The sequence below is a fragment of the Orcinus orca genome, chromosome 3, assembly GCF_937001465.1.
Source record: "Orcinus orca chromosome 3, mOrcOrc1.1, whole genome shotgun sequence".
NCBI classification, from domain to species: Eukaryota; Metazoa; Chordata; class Mammalia; order Artiodactyla; family Delphinidae; genus Orcinus; species Orcinus orca.
The window spans coordinates 93098915-93118677 of NC_064561.1; the positions used below are offsets into that span (position 1 = coordinate 93098915).

General features: G+C 40.7%; 1 protein-coding gene and 1 non-coding gene across 2 annotated transcripts in view; one reads left to right on the forward strand and one right to left on the reverse strand.

Annotated features, from left to right (window-relative positions):
• EPB41L4A (erythrocyte membrane protein band 4.1 like 4A) overlaps positions 1 to 19763 on the reverse strand; it is a 365694-nt gene that overhangs the window by 89806 nt on the left and 256125 nt on the right. The window lies entirely within an intron of this gene.
• On the forward strand, positions 17218 to 17352 carry LOC117200573 (small nucleolar RNA SNORA13). The gene has a single exon (XR_004482168.1). It is a non-coding gene; the product is annotated as a small nucleolar RNA SNORA13 (small nucleolar RNA).

Genomic DNA, 19763 nt, shown 5'->3' on the forward strand with positions numbered 1-19763 from the left:
GGACGGGGCAGCCAGCCGAGCTTGGGGCAAGGGAGCCACAAGCCGCCAGTGCACAGTGTCACCAGTCCACCCACCTGCCCTCTCCCCATGGCGTGGCGGTGGGGAGGAGGCGAGAAACATAGCTACTATTCTAGGTTGTAAAGTGGACGTCTTCTAAAAATTTTCTAACAAGATGGTGGAGTACAAGGACATGCACTCACTCCCTCTTGCGAGAGCGCCGGAATCACAACTAAATGCTGAACAATCATCGACAGGAAGACACTGGAACTCACCAAAAAGATACCCTACATCCAAAGACAAAGGAGAAGCCGCAATGACACAATAGGAGGGGTGCCATCACAGTAAAATCAAATCCCATAACCGCTGGGTGGGTGACTCACAAACTGGAGAACAAATATACCACAGAAGTCCACCCACAAGAGTGAAGGTTCTGAGCCCCACATCAGGCTTCCCAACCTAGGGTTTCCGGCAACAGGAGAAGGAATTCCCAGAGAATCAGACTTTGAAGGCTGGTGGGGTTTGATAGCAGGACTTCGACAGGACTAAGGGTAACAAAGACTCCACTCTTGGAGGACACATACAAAGTACTGTGTGCATCGGGACCCAGGGGAAAGGTGCAGTGACCCCACAAAGAGACTGAACCAGACCTACCTGCTAGTGTTGGAGGGTCTCCTGCAGAGACAGGGGGCAGCTGTGGCTCACCTCGGGGACAAAGACACTGGCAGCAGAAGTTCTGGGAAGCACTTCTTGGTGTGACCCCTCCCGGAGTCTGCCATTAACCCCACCAAAGAGCCTGTAGGCTCCAGTGCTGGGTCACAGCCCAAACAACCAACAAGGAGGGAACTCAGCCCCACCCATCAGCAGACAAGCAGATTAAAGTCTTACTGAGCTCTGCCCAAAAGAACAACACCCAGCTCTACCCACCACCACTCCCTTGCATCAGGAAGCCTGCACAAGCCTCTTAGATAGCCTCGTCCACCAGAGGGCAGACAGCAGAATCAAGAACTACAATCCTGCAGCCTGTGGAACAAAAACCACATTCACAGAAAGATAAACAAAAGGAAAAGGCAGAGAATTATGTACCAGATAAAGGAACAAAATAAAAACACAGAAAAACAACAAAGTAGAGATAGGCAACTTTCCAGAAAAAGAATTCAGAATAATGATAGGGAAGATGATCCAGGACCTCGGAAAAAGAATGGAGGCAAAGATCGAGAAGATGCAAGAAATGTTTAAAAAAGACATAGAAGAATTAAAGAACAAACACCTAGAAAAACTAAAGAACAAACAAACAGATGAACAATACAATAACTGAAATGAAAAATACACTAGAAGGAATCAATAGCAGAATAACTGAGGCAGAAGAACGGATAAGTGACCTGGAAGACAGAATGGTGGAATTCACTGCCGTGGCAGAGAATAAAGAAAAAAGAATGAAAAGAAATGAAGACAGCCTAAGAGACCTCTGGGACAACATTAAATGCACCAACATTTGCATTATAGGGGTCCCAGAAGGAGAAGAGAGGGAAAGGACCCGAGAAAATATTTGAAGAGATTATAGTTGAAAACTTCCCTAACATGGGAAAGGAAATAGCCACCCAAGTCCAGGAAGCGCAGAGAGTCCCAGGCAGGAGAAACCCAAGGAGAAACACATTGAGACATGTAGTAATCAAACTGACAAAAATTAAAGACAAAAAAAATTATTAAAAGCAACAAGGGAAAAACGACAAATAACATACAAGGTAACTCCCATAAGGTTAACAGCTGATTTCTCAACAGAAACTCTACAAACCAGAAGGGAGTGGCACAATATATTTAAAGTGATGAAAGCCAAGAACCTATAACCAAGATTACTCTACCTGGCAAGGATCTCATTAAGATTTGATGGAGAAATGAAAAGTTTTACAGACAAGCAAAAACTAAGAGAATTCAGCACCACCAAACCAGCTCTACAGCAAATGCTAAAGGAACTTCTAAGTGGGAAACACAAGAGAAGAAAAGAACCTACAAAAACAAACCGATAACAATTAAGAAAATGGTAATAGGAACATACATATTGATAATTACCTTAAACATGAATGGATTAAAATGCTCCAACCAAAAGACACAGGCTCATTGAATGGATACAAAAACAAGACCCATATATATGCTGTCTACAAGAGACCCACTTCAGACCTAGGGACACATACAGACTGAAGGTGAGGGTATGGAAAAAGGTATTACAGGCAAATGGAAATCAAAAGAAAGCTGGAGTAGCAATACTCATATCAGATAAAATAGGCTTTACAATAAAGAATGTTAGAAGAGACAAGGAAGGACACTACATAATGACCAAGGGATCAATCCAAAAGGAAGCTATAACAGTTATAAATATATATGCACCTAACATAGGAGCACCTCAATACAAAACGCAAACACTAACAGCTCTAAAAGAGGAAATCAACAGTAACAGAAAAATAGTGAGGGACTTACACAAATGGACAGATCATCCAGAAAAAATTATAAGGGAACACAAGCTTACACCAATGGATTTACACATATGGACAGATCATCCAGAGAGAAAATTATTAAGGAAACACAAGCTTTAAATAACACAATAGACCAGATAGATTTAATTGATATTTATAGGACATACCATCCCAAAACAGCAGATTACACTTTCTTCTCAAATGCACATGGAACATTCTCCAGGATAGATCACATCTTGGATGACAAATAAAGACTCACTAAATTTAAGAAAATTGAAATCATATCAGGCATTTTTTCTGACCACAACACTATGAGATTAGATATCAATTACAGGGAAAAAATTGTAAAAACACAAACGCATGGAGGCTAAACAATACGTTACTAAACAGCCAAGAGATCACTGAAGAAATCAAAGAGGAAATCAAAAAACACCTAGAGACAAATGACAACAAAAACACAATGATCCAAAACCTATGGGATACAGCAAAAGCAGTGCTAAGAGGGAAGTTTATAGCAATACAATCCTACCTCAAGAAACAAGAAAAATCTCAAATAAACAATCTAACCTTACACCTAAAGGAACTAGAGAAAGAAGAACAAACAAAACCCAAAGTTAGTAGAAGGAAAGAAACCATAAAGATCAGAGCAGAAATAAATGAAATAGAAACAAAGAAAATTATGGCAAAGATCAATAAAACTAAAAGCTGGTTCTTTGAGAAGATAAACAAAATTGATTAATCATTAGCCAGACTCATCAAGAAAAAGAGGGAGAGGACTCAAATCAATATTATTAGAAATGAAAAAGGAGAAGTTACAACAGACACCACAGAAATACAAAGCATCATAAGAGACTACTACAAGCAACTCTATGCCCATAAAATGGACAACCTGGAAGAAATGGACAAATTCTTAGAAAGTTATAACCTTCCAAGACTGAAGAAATAGAAAATATGGACAGACCAATCACAAGCACTGAAATTGAAACTGTGATTAAAAATCTTCCAGCAAACAAAAGTCCAGGAGCAGATGGCTTCACAAGTGAATTCTATCAAACGTTTAGAGAAGAGCTAACACCCATCCTTCTCAAACTCTTCCAAATAACTGCAGAGGAAGGAACGCTCCCAGACTCATTATATGAGGCCACAAACACCCTGATACCAAAACCAGACAAAGATACGACAAAAAAAGAAAATTACAGACGAATATCACTGATGAACATAGATGCAAAAATCCTCAACAATATACTAGCAAACAGAATCCACCAGCACATTAAAAGGATCATACACCATGATCAACTGGGATTATCCCAGGGATGCAAGGATTCTTCAATATATGCAAATCAATCAACGTGATACACCATACTAATGAATTGAAGAATAAAAACCATATGATCATCTAAATAGATACATAAAAAGCTTACGACAAAATTCAACACCCATTTATGACAAAAACTCTACAGAAAGTGGACATAGAGGGAACCTACCTCAACATAATAAAGGCCATATATGACAAATCCACAGCAAACATGATTCTCAATGGTGAAAAACTGAAAGCATTTCCTCTAAGATCAGGAACAAGAAAAGGATGTCCACTCTTGCCACTATTATTCAGCGTAGTTTTGGAAGTCCTAGCCACAGCAATAAGAGAAGAAAAAGAAATAAAAGGAATCCAAATTGGAAAAGAAGAAGTAAAACTGTCACTGTCTGTAGATGACATGATACTATATATAGATAATCCTAAATATGCCACCAGAAAACTACTAGAGCTAATCAATGAATCTGGTAAAGTTGCAGGATAAAAGATTAATGCACAGAAATCTCTTGCATTCCTATACACTAACAATGAAATATCAGAAAGAGGAATTAAGGAAGCAATCCCATTCACCATTGCAACAAAAAGAAAAAAATACCTAGGAATAAACCTACCTAAGGAGGTAAAAGACCTGTACTCAGAAAACTATAAGACACTGACGAGAGAAATCAAAGATGACACAAACAGATGGAGAGATATACCATGTTCTTGGATTGGAAGACTCAACATTGTGAAAATGACTATACTACCCAAAGCAATCTACAGATTCAATGCAATCCCTATCAAACTACCAATGGCATTTTTTACAGAACTAGAACAAAAAGTCTTAAAATTTGTATGGAGACACAAAAGACCCCAAATAGCCAAAGCAATCTTCAGGGAAAAAACCGGAGCTGGAAGAATCAGACTCCCTGACTTCAGATTATACTACAAAGTTACAGTAATCAAGACAATATGGTCTTGGCCAAACACAGAAATACAGATCAATGGAACAGGATAGAAAGCCCAGAGATAAACCCACACACATATGGTCACCCTATTTTTGATAAAGGAGGCAAGAATATACAATGGAGGAAAGACAGCCTCTTCAATAAGTGGTGCTGGGAAAACTGCACAGCTACATGTAAAAGAATGAAATTAGAACACCATACACAAAAATAAACTCAAAATGGATTAGAGACCTAAATGTTAAGACCGGACACTATCAAACTCTTTGAGGAAAACATAGGCAGAACACTCTTTGACATAAATCACAGCAAGATCTTTTATGATCCACCTCCTAGAGTAATGGAAATAAAAACAAAAATAAACAAATGGCACCTAATGAAACTTAAAAGCTTTTGCACAGTATAGGAAACCATAGACAAGACAAAAAGACAACCCTCAGAATGGGAGAAAATATTTGCAAACGAATCAACGGACAAAGGACTAATCTCCAAAATATATAAACAGCTCATGCAGCTCAATATTAAAAAAAACAAACAACCCAATCCAAAAATGGGCAGAAGACCTAAATAGACATTTCTCAAAAGAAAACATACAGATGGCCAAGAAGCATATGAAAAGCTCCTCAACATCACTAATTATCAGAGAAATGCAAATCAAAACTACCATGAGGTATCACCTCACACCAGTTAGAATGGGCATCATCAGAAAATCTACAAACAACAAATGCTGGAGAGGGTGTGAAGAAAAGGAAACCCTCTTGTACTGTTGTTGGGAATGTAAATTGATACAGCCACTATGGAGAACAGTATGGAGGCTCCTTAAAAAACTAAAAATAAAATTACCATATGACCCTGCAATTCCACTACTGGGCATATACCCAGAGAAAACCATAATTCAAAAAGGTACATGCGGAGTTCCCTGGTGGCGCAATGGTTAAGAATCCGCCTGCCAAGGCAGGGGACATGGATTCGAGCCCTGGTTCTGGAAGATCCACATGCCACAGAGCAACTAAGCCTGTGTGCCACAACTACTGAGCCCACATGCCACAACTACTGGAGGCTGCGTGCCTAGAGCCCATGCTCTGCAACAAGAGAAGCCACTGCAATGAGAAGCCCATGCACCACAACAATGAGTACCACCAGCTGACCACAACTAAAGAAAAGGCCGCACCCAGCAACGAAGACCCAACGCAGCCAAAAATAAATAAATAAATAAATTTATTTTAAAAAAAAGGAAATACACATGCACCCCATTGTTCATTGCAGCACTATTTACAATAGCCAGGTCATGGAATCAACCAAAATGCCCATTGACAGATCAATGGTTAAAGGATGTGGTACATATATACAATGGAATATTACTCAGCCATAAAAAGGAACGAAATTGGGTCATTTGTAGAGATGTGGATGTACCTAGAGACTGTCATACAGAGTGAAGTAAGTCAGAAAGAGAAAAACAAATATCGTATATTAACACATATATGTGGAATCTATAAAAATGGTACAGATGAACCAGTCTGCAAGGCACAAAGAGAGACACAGATGTAGAGAACAAACATATGGACCCCAAGGGGGGAAAGTGGGGTGGGGTGGGGGGATGCATTGGGAGATTGGGACTGACATGTATACAGTAATATGTATAACATAGATAACTAATAAGAACCTGCTGTATAAAAATTAATAAATATAACACTCCACTGTAAAGCAATTATACTCCAATAAAGGTGTTAAAAATAATAATAATAAATAAATAAAATTAAATTAAAAAAAATACAACTAAAGCCACTCATTAGAAACCCACATTTGGGGGTTTGTGCTGTTGGAGCTATGCTGTGCCTCACAGGAGCACCAGTCTCACAGAAGATTTTCCAATGCTGTCTGCTCCCCCAAAGAAAGACTCTAGCACCACCAAATAGAAAAGTTACTAATATGGAAACAGATGTTCCTAAGAATACTCCTGGAAATCTATGGATATGAAACACATGCCACATATATTTAGTTATAAAAATAAAAAATCTTATTTTTATCTAGCAACTATTTATTTCCAGAAAGTGACTAAGCGCTGCAATCAAGTCATACCTGACTTAAAAAAAAAAGAGACATTGAGCTGTCTAACCCACAAAAGAAGTATCTATTAATAATTCAACTCCAATTGCTATGTATATTTCCTGGCAGGCTGGCTCCTGACTAAAAGCACCAGCTTTATTTTCCTGATTGGCTTAGGACATATAGTTCTGCAGCACAGGAATCTTACCACTGAAAGATGTTTCATTTTTGTCTGGACTGGAATACATAAGATGTTCTTTTGGATTACTCAAAGTAGCATATTAAAACAGGTCTTTCCCATGCAACTTGACCAGATATTTAAAAAAAAAAAAAAATCAAAGCATCACCTCTGAAAAACTAGTATAAAACCAGGTTTAAAAAGCACCTACGGAAGTGGGTGATTCTACTCAAATGTGGATATTCGATTGCTAATTTCATTCCAATTAAAGTGTAACTGAGAATATGCCTCCATAAATTATAGTGCAGGTTTTGTGCTTGGCTTGTACTGCCACCTGGTGGTTTCCTGCATGTACTAATATCAGACTTGTAAGGAATTTCCTGAATTAGCATTCACTTAGCAGTTTCTTTGCAGTATCACTGTCATTGACAAGTCAGTACTTCTGTAAGATCTCTAAAATGGTGATGCAGAAGAGATTGCACATAAAGTCTCTGGTAACTAAGTTAAGACGAACCCCATCTTATTCAAACACATCATTTATATACGAACACAATAAGCATAATGATTAGTAAATTAATAATAATAAATCTGGAAGAAAAAAATTTAAGCCCAATCACACCACATAAGAAGAACAAAATGAAAGAGACAAAGCCTCTTTAAACATAGGCCTGCCGAGCTTTTAGTAATAAATAAATAAATAAATGAATAGGACTTCCCTGGTGGCACAGTGGTTAAGAATCCACCTGCCAATGCAGGGGAGAGGGGTTCAAGCCCTGGTTGGAAGATCCCACATGCCGTGGAGTAACTAAGCCCGTGCTCCACAGCTACCGAGCCTGCGCTCTAGAGCCCAGGAGCCACAACTACTGAGCCCGCGTGCTGCAACTACTTAAGCCCACGCACCTAGAGCCTGTGCTCCGCAACAAAAGAAGCCACCGCAGTGAGAAGCCCGTGCACCCCAACAAAGAGCAGCCCCCGCTTGATGCAACCAGAGAAAACCCGCGGGCAGCAACAAAGACCCAACGTAGTCAAAGGTAAATAAATAAATAAATATTTTAAAAATATATATATGAATATCAGAAAACCAAACTGGAAATTTAGGGGTTTGTATTTATGCAAATGAGTAGTGCTACAAAAATATTTTTCATAGAATCCCTTAAGGTATTAATACTTCTTGATATAGTTCAGAACTCATGTTTCTCTTTTGTGAAATTTCTCTTTTTGGTTTAGGTCTCACGGTGTTCTCAGCATTCAAAAGATTAACATGAATATTTTATTATTAAGCATTGTGTTTGTTAGATTATACCTATTATAAGAATTTGGCCTGTAGATACATGGAATTTCCCTTTAATTACTGACGATAAAGAAGTTTTAAATTTTGCCAAATCAAGATTATCAATTAGTGTTTTACTCCTTCCATTTATTTATTTTTTTAAATAAAGATAATTTATTAATTTGAAAGGTAATACTTTCTCATGGCCAAAACTAGGAAAGTCTCTCTACTACATCACCATTCCTTGTAACCAGTTTCTTCCAGAAACTGCCGCTGATGGTTAAGTTTAGGAAATCCTTTGTACAATCAAACAAATGTTTTCACTTAGCCTTTCTATTAGTTGATTTTTTGTTCCATTTAATTCCTTAAACTACACAGGCCTTATTTTGATTTATATCAAGTAATATTCTTATTTTTTCCAAAATGACAAATCCCTCTTGCCAGTGACAGGTGTGGGTCAAAGCCCTTCCTTCTCTGCTGATTTGTGATGCTTGCTTTAAGACACTTTAAGATGTAACATACAGCACAAACTGTTATCAGTTATATCTTCCATTCCATTGACAGTGAGTGCCTGTGTCAATACTACGCTGAGTTAATTACCTTATAAAGTTGAGAATGTTTTAATATTTAAGTTTAGAATATTTGTTTAACATTTAGTGTTAAGTAAGGAGTTAGTCCTCCACCATTACTCTACTTTTTCTAAATTTTTTCTGGCTATTCTCATCAGTTTCTTATTCCAAATGAACTTCAGAATAATTTTGTGAAGTTCCCAAACAATTTAACCAAGTTACTTTAATAAAGAGACTCTGTGAGAATTGCTCTAAATTATAAATTATTTAGGAAGAATTATTACCTTTACAGATAGCTTGTTAGTAGAAAAACAGGCTTAGTGATAAGCCTTCCAATGCTCTTAAGCTGGACCACTTTTCAAGGAACAAATTGATGAAGAAACTCAAACTGGGTTTTGTGCCTGCAATGTGGCAGGAGGCATGCAGAGAAATCCCCTAATTCAGATTAATTTAAAATGCTGGATAAAATATTTTAAAATGTCTTTCTAAATGCATGGCTGAGTTGGTTGAAAAATAAGGGAAGTCCTCAGGGGCCACACATAAGAGATAGCATGAACCCAAAGTAAGTTCTGGAGCTGGCATTTGCCTGGGACATCTACCTACCTATCCCTGGTGGCTTGCGGCTTAGGCTTCATAGGGCCAGTTGGGAGTTAGGACATCAGGCCTGAACAAGTGGAAAGTAGAACTAATGACCTGTGCATAAAGTTGTGACCCCTGAAAGGTAACACCCCCAGTAAGTGAATTAGGTACGGTGCGGGGGTGGGAGTGAATCACCCTACAGAGAGAAATAGTGGAGATAATTAACCCACTTATTATTAAGAAGGACAAAATGGGGGAAACGTTTCCCTTGAAAGTGACTAACACCAGCCCTCCCTCCTGCAGGAGAGAGCACAGCCTATTCTACGTGGAATGGATGAGACAGTCTGACAGTGCTCCCAGGGTATCAAGTGCCCCAAATGCCTAGCAACACCATACATAAATCTTTTCTAGAGGAACACACCCAAATGATTATCACAACTTAGTTTCCAAAGAACATATGCTTACAGTTTAAAAACAAAACATAAACCTATAAGAAAACAACATGTGACAGTGAGTGGAAACAGTTAAGACAATGCCAATTTTTGACCTTGAGAATATCTAAATGAGTGTGTTTATATTTAAATATAAATCTCGAATATACTTTTTGAGAAATAAAAGGGGGTACCTAACAAAGGAACAAAAGATATCACAAGTAACCTACATCTTTGAAAAAGAACCAAAGAGAAATGCTAGAAAAATAATTTCTAATAATTGACATTAGAAACTCAGTATAGGATCTGGCTCAAGATAGCAATGCAAGAGGCTCCTAAGCTCATCCTGCCACACACACATGGAATCAACAGCTACATACGAAACAACTTCCTCTGAAGGAAATCCAGAAACTACCTGACTCCTACTCAATGGGCAAATGAGAAAAAACCCACATCAAGATAAGTAGGAGAAGCTGAGAAACAATCTCGCCATAAACCCCACCTCTGGTGCAGCAACACCCAACTGGGAGGGAACTCACTACTCCCAGCTTCTTCCTAAGGAGTGAGGGATTTAGACACCCCCAATCTGGTGCCCCAACTTTTAAGACCTCCACCTGAGAGACAGGTGCCCGCAAGACCAGTGGGGCTTGCATCTGTAAGACCTACAAGGCCATAGGGATCTAAAAGATAGTTCATAAAGGGCTCCCACAGACTCACAATGGCTAACCCCCCAGGCCCAGCACAGAACCAGCAGACTGAAACCTGCCCAGTCTTTCCAGAAAAGAGGCCTATTTGCATACTTTGATAGCTATGACCTGAGGGGTAGGCTTCTAATCTAACACACATCAAGGGGCTGACTGCATTTTTTGCTCCCTTCCCCCTACAATTAATGTTTTTGACATGATATCTTACAACTTTTTGTTTTGTATATCCCTTAACTACTCACTGTAGATATAGATGATTTTACTACTTGTACTTTAACTTTCCTACTGCTTTGTAATCAACAGAGTTGATTAACTATGTTTACTGTATACTTGCCTTTACCAGTGAGCTTTTTCCTATTGTAATTTTCACATTTCTAGTAGTGGCCTTTTGTTTTTCCCTTAGAGAAGTCCCTTCATCATTTCCTATAAAGCTGGTTTGGTGGTGCTGAACACTTTTAGCTTTTGCTTGTCCATAAAACTTTTCATGTCCCCATCAAATCTGAATGTAAGCTCTGCTGGGTAGAGTACTCTTAGTTGTAGGCTTTTCCCTTTCATCACTTTACATATATCGTGCCACTCCCTTCTAGCCTGCAGAGTTTCTGCTGAAAAGTCAGCTGGTAGCCCTAGGTGAGTTCCCTTGTAGGAAACTTGTTGCTTTTCCATTGCTACTTTTAATATCCCCTCTTTAACTTTCCTTTTTTTTTCTTTTTTTTTTTTGCGGTACGCAGGCCCCTCACTGCCGTGGCCTCTCCCGTTGCGGAGCACAGGCTCCGGACGCACAGGCTCAGTGGCCATGGCTCACGGGCCCAGCCGCTCTGCGGCAGGTGGGATCTTCCCGGACCGGGGCACGAACCCGCATCCCCTGTATCGACAGGCGGACTCTCAACCACTGCGCCACCAGGGAAGCCCGCTTTTTCCATTTTAATTAAAATGTGTCTTGGTGTGATCCTCTTTAGGCTGATCTTCTTTGGGACTCTCTGTGCTTCCTGGACCAACAAATTTCAAAACACGGCACAATGGATACATTCCTCAGAAGGATAACTTACCAAAACTGCCTAAAGAAAAAACCTGAATGCTTCTACAACCATTAAAGAAATTAATTCAGTAGTTTAAAATCTTCCTACAAAGAAAATACTAGATCGAGAAAGTTCTAAAAGCGAGGTTTGTTTTTTAATTCTGACATTAAATTTTTCAGAGAAGAGGAAAAGTTCTCCAACTAATTTTATAAAGCTAGTATAGGCATACTCCTCAGAACATTTCCCTGATTAATGTTTTCCCAATAAATTAACTCTTGTATTTAATACTCCAACATCATATAACATATATATCATTCAAAACAACATTTCAACAGCGTATATAGGAAATAATATATTTAGGACCCAAAACCCAATACATTTTTACCAGTAACAACAACAAAAACAACAACAACAAAGGTGTGGGAAATGCCCTGAGTTACATTACAAACACAACTGGCAATATGTTCTCAGCATCACGTGTCAGGAAATCAAAAAACACACTGAATATCAATGAAGGGGATATTCACATAGATGCCAGTAGTGATAAAAGAAGCACTAAAGTATCATCCTCAGTGTGAATCATTCTCTGTCACATTTCCATAATGCCTTTCATATTTCATATTACCCTTTTTTCCCCTAGTTTTGTATTATAAGAACCAAAAAAGCTGAGGAAATGTTAAAGATTAATGAAAAAGAAGCAAACCAAGCAGAAAAGCAGTAACAATGAAAGAGAATATGTTACTGCTGACAAAGCAACTATTTGTTAACAACTATATTGTTTGGTGATCAGGAAGCAAAGTTATAGACATTTACAGCCTAATGTTATAGTTTGTTATTTAATTGAGGTTTGTTTACTATATTTTAGTTACATTTTAGGAAATTGGTTTGGGTTAACAAGTAACTCATTATAATTTTACCATTTAAAACAGAGGGCAATAGGCTCTCAATTAATATTTTTGCATAGAATATCTGATTTTCAGAAACAAATTACTAATATTAAGTAGATATCTGTATAATTCTAATATCAAAACGATCAAAGACAGTATGAGAAAGATAATCACAGTCCCCTCTTGTCTGTAAACATAAATTCTAAACAGAATATTTTTTGAAATGACAAGTTTGGTTTCTTCCAGAAATGTAAGATTGGTTCAACATTAGAAAATGTATTAATGCAATTCACCTCATAAACACATTGCAGGAAAAAACCCTATGTTCATCTCAATAGAGGCAGGAAAAAAACATTTAATAAAATTCAACATTCACTCATGATTAAAAAAAAAAACTACTAGCAAACTAAAAATAGGGCACTTCCCTAACCCAATAAACAACAAGAAATGCATTAAAATGTTATACACGTCATACATACATGCTGAAACTTTAAGAGCATTCCTTTAAAGCCGTGAACAAGACAAGGATGTCTATTATCACTCTATTCAACATTGCCCTAGATGTCTTCGTCTCAGCATTCACACACACACACGTGTGCATGATCACACAGTATAAGCAGAAAGAAAGCTTCCACAGATGATATGATTGTTTAAAGGGAAAATCCAAAGAAAATCTACAAATGCTTCTAAATTATAAAAAGTATTCAAATTATTTAATATCTATTGCATATTAAATCAGATCCCTAACACCCAACATAAACAAAATGTCAACCCCATATGGATTAAGCACTTTAAAATGAAATGTGCACTGCTTGTATGCAAAATCTTACTTATGCTCCTGATGAGAAAACTGGAATGGCACAAGGAGTGGGGTAAGAAAAACAGCCCCCTTCTCACTCTCCACCCCTTACAGGGTGCATTATTCTCTTGCTGCCATAACAAATTAACACAAATTTATTATCACAGCTCTGTAGGTTGGAATTCTGTCACGAGTCTCACTGGGCTAAAATCAAGGCATCAGTAGGGCTGTGTTCTTTTCTGGAGACTCCAGGGGAGAATCTGCTTCCACGTACATTCAGGTGGTTGGCAGAATTCAGTTCCATGCAGCTGCAGAAATGAAGTTTCTGTTTCCTTGCTGTCTGTCAACTGAGGGCCATTCCCAGCTTCTAGAGGCTGTCTGTATTCTTTGGCTTCAAGGATCTTCCCCCTCCATCTTCACAGCTAACAATGGGAGGTTGAGTCCCGTTCCTGCCTTCTCTTCTGACACATCTCTGACTCCCCACTTTTCCTCTTCGTTTTTTACCTCCTCATCTCATGGTCCCTCACGTTAATCATATCTGCAAAGCCCCATTTTACTATGTAATGGAACACATTCACAGGTTCTGGGGATTAGGGTGTGGACACCTTTGAGGGACCATTAGTCTGCCTACCATACAGAACAAGGAAACTGGGTCTGTTCCACGCTTGCACTAACACTGTATGTCGTTTGTACATCTTTCCGTAACGCCTCTGCTCCAACAGGGTAGAAAATATCCCCCTTTTCTCACATCCTTTCTGCTTGTGTTGGCTGAATTACTGAATTTTCCTTCCCAGGCTACGTGAGGTCAAAGCAGACAGGAAGATGAAGAATTTAGAATTAATTTCCTAACACCAACATTATCCAATAATTGAAACAAATGCCTCCCCTCTATCTGTTCTTGAACCATCCAGAGTTTAGGGACGATAGGAAAGAATGGGGTGGGAACAAAATGTCAAGCCATTAAAAGAAAAACGGCAGCATAGTTCCCCCTTCCTTAAGAACTCAACCCAAGAAGTTTCCATACCTGGGGTGGCAGCCAACAAGGAGAGTCTAGCTCGTGAGAGTCATTAATTGGGTGTCACTATGTACAATACAGTGTGAGATAATTCAACAAACCTTCCTTAATTCTTTAAACTAACCTATGTGGTACATAGGTAAAGGTATTATCATGTAAAATAGGAACCCTGGGCTTACAGAGGTGGTCATATACCCAAAAGCACAAGCGTCAAAGAGCTGGATCGAAACCTAGGTCTGCTGGCTGCTCAAGCCCAAGGAAATTTCCTCTCCCTGACTTTCCCTAGCAAGAAGGCAAGACTGAAGTTTGTTATAATCCTCAAACGGTACACTTCAGTGTATTCAAATGACACTCTTTGAGGTGTCATTCCCCTTCCCCAACCTTTCTCTCCCCAGATGTTACAGAGAATTCCTGATGAAGGACTTAGAGTTATTTACCTCCTTATTATCATACACATTTACTTCTGTATGGTCACTGTCCCTATTGTCCCAACAGCGATGTTATCATTGAGGCCAGTCCTTGTGTGATGATCACTGGGCTATAGGCTTGAATTTTCTTTTTCTTTTCTTCTTCCTTCCTTCCTTTCCTTTCTTTCTTTCCTCTTTCTCTCTCTCTTTTTTTCCTTTCTTTCCTCCCTCCCTCTCTGTCTCTTTCCTCCCTCCCTCTTTTTCTTTCCCTTCCTTCCTTCCTTCCTCCCTCCCTCCCTTTCTTCCCCTCCCTCCCTCCCTCTCTTTCTTTCTGCAATAAGCTTCAAAGAAACAAAGCAAGGTGCTGGGATGTGGTCTCTCTGGGTGAGTCTCTATAGGACTCACAGGTGCAAGGAGACCCAGGTGCTAACACACAGTCGTAATCACCGCCGTCTTTATCCCTTCAAGGAGTTATGGTTATCAGCAAGAAAGTAATTAACTACCTCTGCTTTCTTTCGGTGGTAATAATTCTAAACTTCCAGCATAAAATCCCAGCTCCTTACCACAGGTACAAAGCCCTACATGATTCGCTCCTGCCTGTCTCTTCCGCTGCCTTGGACGCCGCCTTGCGCTCCACACGCGGCTCCAGTCACGCTGGCCAAGGTCTAGCTTCTGAGCACCTGAAAGGTGACTAGTCTGAACTGAAATGTACTGGAAGCATAAAATACACACTGAGGGCTTCCCTGGTGGCGCAGTGGTTGAGAATCTGCCTGCCAATGCAGGGGACACGGGTTCGAGCCCTGGTCTGGGAGAATCCCACATGCCGCGAAGCAACTAGGCCCGTGAGGCACAACTACTGAGCCTGCGCGTCTGGAGCCTGTGCTCCGCAACAAGAGAGGCCGCGACAGTGAGAGGCCCGCGCACCGCGATGAAGAGTGGCCCCCAACTCGCTGCAACTAGAGAAAAGCCCTCGCACAGTAACGAAGACCCAACACAGCCATAAATAAATAAATAAATCTTAAAAAAATAAAATAAAATACACACTGGATTTTCAAAACCTAGTAGGCATATAAGAATGTAAGGTATATCACTAATAATTTTATAGTGACCACATGTTGAAATGGTTATACTTAGAACATGTTGAGTTCCTCTTAATTTAACTTGTTCCTTTTTAATGTGGCATTTCTAAAATTTTAAAATGACATTCGTGGCTCACACGAGATTCCTACCGGACAGCACGGCTCTATCACATTTTCCCCTCCTTTGTTTCCTTGGCCCTTACACTATCTGGACTTAACAGTGTCCACGTTACCTGTTTAGTGTCTTTCTCACCCAACTAGAACGTAAGACAGGAACTCTGCCTCATTCACATCGGATTCTCAGGCATTTAGAACAGCGTGAAGCACAGTAAGTACTCAATAAATATTTCTGGAATTAATGACCTTACTCTTCCTCAGCTGGAGACGGTGAGCTCTGTCTGTCCTCTCCCAGAACACGAGGTCTCAAGTCTTTTGGGCTACACCCGCAGCTCAGCGCTGACCGTGTGCTCTTGACACCGGGTGGAGGGGTGGTTGGGTATCCACACTGGAAAAACGCGCCTCCCGCGCGGAAAAAGCTTCCCGCCCGACGCCCCCGCGCTCAGCGAACTCGCGCTCCTCAGAACTCTTTTCCCCGGGCAGCCCCGCCCCTCGGCCCATCAATGGGCACTTCGCCCTCCGGCCGCACGGCGGCGTCTCGCCGGGACGCGGCGGCCGATGGTACAGTCCGTCCTCCCCGCGCGCCTCGAGCAGTGGGTCCTTCCAGTCATAGAAAAGCATTGTGGGAAAGCCGCACGTTCTTTCTAACCTCACCTCTCTTTCAGCCTGTACGGCGGCGGAGGTTCGGACGGTCCCGGGCATGTGGCCGCTTGGCCTCCGACGGCTGGGGCGCAGGGCAGGAGCGCGCGGCCGCCCTGAGCCTAGTGAGGCTGGCGCCGCGGCCGGGCCGGGTCCGAGGCTCCCGGTTCCTGAACGCGTGTAGGACAGCGGCCTGGTCTGGCCTCCGCCACGTTGTCGGTGAGACCTCAGAAAGCCCAGAAGCGGCCCCGGGTCTGTGTTCCCATGCCGGGAGATGCGGCGAGGGGGTGAGGGCTTTGGGGTCGATTGGTCATCGACTGTATGTCAGGGAATTTTTAATAGACGCGGGGGTTTCTTGCGTGTGACAGGGAAAGGCCTCACCGTATAACGGCACGTATGCCTACCTTGTCACGGTGGGAAATCAGGTCATCGCAGAAGTGCCATTTCAGATTTAGTTCTTGATAACTGTGTCCTGGTGCAGAACTTGGCGGAAATCGAATGACCATCACCAGCTCTGCAGGCGAGTTTTCATGTTCCTGCAGAACAGATCAGTTGCCTGGAAATTTTAAGGTTTCAGCCATTTGAAAGACGTTAATTTGGTGTTCGTTACCTAGTCGGATGTTGAGTCGTAAAGGAAACTGTAGAGGTGGGCTTAGTTCTTCTCCCAGGTCATCAACACAACAGTTCATCTCAGCCAGCTGTTTTGGGGACCGCAGCTTTGTGCCGCACAGCATTCCTTACGCGGTTTTCTTGCCGCCTTTGTGTTGCCCGTTCACTTTTGGAAACTAGTGGATGAGGTGTCAAAAAAGGCGTAAATCAAACACTTGTGCAGCCTTTTCCTGCCCTAGTGTTTGACATCTTTGGTGTAGGAGCTGCACAAGTAACAGTTATACTCCTATATTATGTACACATGTGGTTTTGATTCTGCCAACGTTAAGTGTATGTTTCTCTTAATAGGTTTTAATTTTTGTTCAGGTGAAAGATGGACGCTTGAAGCATAGACTGCTGCTAGCTGACTACTTACTATCTGGGAGCACAAAGATGACCTAAGGTAGGGTGATAGTTTTGAATTAGAAGTTGTCATACAGCAGTTATTTGTGATGTGAATTTTATCTTTCTAGATTGGGGGGCCTTCTCTAGTGGGTATTAATTAGTTATTAAGGGTTCACTAGTGTTAGTACTGCCGCATCTGTAAACAAATAGTTAACTGCAAATGGGATAGCTTCTTCCCAGTTTGTCATGAAATCTTTACATGATTTTATGTGAATTGTAAAAAACCACTTGCCAGATCTCAGGCATGTTTTATGTTGACATTTAAAGTCCAGAAGTGCATAACTTAATCCAGCGAAGAAGCATGTACTGAAAGTTTTTAAGATGTGGTGCGTGTAAATGTCAAATTGAGTGCCTTATTTTTCTTTTTAGGATGTCCTCGGTGAGGAACTTGACAACTTGATCTTCGAGAGTTGCTTAGAGTATTTACAATTTCCAGGATTGCTAAAAAAATACTGCTTTTGGATAGTCTATAAATGTACATCTAAAACAGTGGGGCTATAAATAAAATAATTTAATGTGCTTCTTGGAGGTTTGTGTGCTAAGTGCCAGAAAATAGCAGAAAATAGCATTTTTTTACTGCCAGAAAATAGCATTTTTTTACTGAAGGATCATAGGGAGGGTACCTCCCTCTCCCAGCAACTTCAAAATTATGTTAAATCTCAGCTGTTAAGATTAACATTCAGTTATAGCGATCACTGATAGCCTCATGAAATGTAGGCTTATGTTAGGCTCCAAGGAGAAACACGTGCTTTCTTGTAGTGCCTCTTGCGTGATGAAGTGAATTAGACTATTTGGTTTCTAGGTCACAGGTGTGCTGTATGTTACTGCATTTTTTTTTTTTAAGCTAAAAGCAAATCTGCCTTCACTTTGCAGGAAAGAACAAATAGTGTATTCGGGCATTCAAAATATTTATTGAAAGCACTGAACTAGGAGCTGGGAACACAATGGTGCACAAACACAGTTCCTCCCTTTGGAAGCTTACCTCTGTTTAAATGGAGGAAATGTCATCACAATTGAAAACTTCGTGAGACAAATTCCATGTATGATAGGATTTGACCCAGTCAGGGAAACCTGAGAAGGCAGTTAGGACTAAGGGTAGGTAAGTATTTATGCAAGGCAAAGCTGACCCCGTGCCATGTACAGAGGCCTTGAACAAAAAAAATGGGTATGACCATAAGTCCAGATTTCTGACTATTGTAGCTTCTTTCCCTCTAAGTGTCATCATTTAGGTAAGAGTTGAGTGCTTAATGAGGCTTGAAGGTGGCCTTTATGGGAGCTCTGGGTGTTACAAAATGAGGCTGAACAGGTAAGAGGCCAGACCACTTAAGGCTCTGTATAAAGCAAGGGAAAATCCATGATGGAAATGCACATTTGCAAGAAAAGGGGTGCTGATGGGCCAACTGGAGGCTACTACCACTGTCTATGCGAGAGATGACCACCTTGGACCAGGGTGGTGGTAAAGTTAAGGAAGAGAGATAGTTTATAGCAGATAGGAGTTAGTAATAAAGGATGTGTCCATAATGACTGCTAGGTGTGTAGTCTTGTACATTTGCAAATCCAGCTGGGGAGCAGCATTTTCAACTAGCTCTATTTGAATTGCCTTAGAAATCTAAGTGACCCCTTGGTACTACACTGGTTTTTAGTCTAAGCTATAGAAATAAACTGTGGGAATAAATGAGATCCACTGGGGTAGTGGAAGAGGGCCTAGATTTGAGATACTCAACTGGAGAGGTAGAACAGCGTGAGCTGCAAAGGATAGTCAAAATGGTAGAAATGGGAAATGCATGAAAGAAACAAAATATTGTAAGGTAGCCTAAAAGTTAACTTGGATTTGGTGACATGAAGGTGAATTTTGAGGTCCACTTTAGTGGACAGATAATCCTTTTTTTTTTTTTTTTTTTTTTTGTGGTACGCGGGCCTCTCACTGTTGTGGCCTCTCCCGTTGCAGAGCACAGGCTCCGGACGCGCAAGCTCAGCGGCAACGGCTCACGGGCCCAGGCAGGTGGACTCTCGGCAGGTGGACTCTCAACCACTGCGCCACCAGGGAAGCCCCTATCCTTTTAAGAAACTTGGAATGGGAGAAAAAAGTGGTAGCTGGAGAAGAATTTGTTGGTGTGAAATTTGGTTCGCTTACTTTTTTTAGATGGTAGTCTAGCTGAGAGGAAGCGGCTGAATATATTAGTACTGGAGAGAGCAGGGATGAGAAGGCTGAAGGAGATGGGCTTGAGAGGACAGGTAGAGGGAACA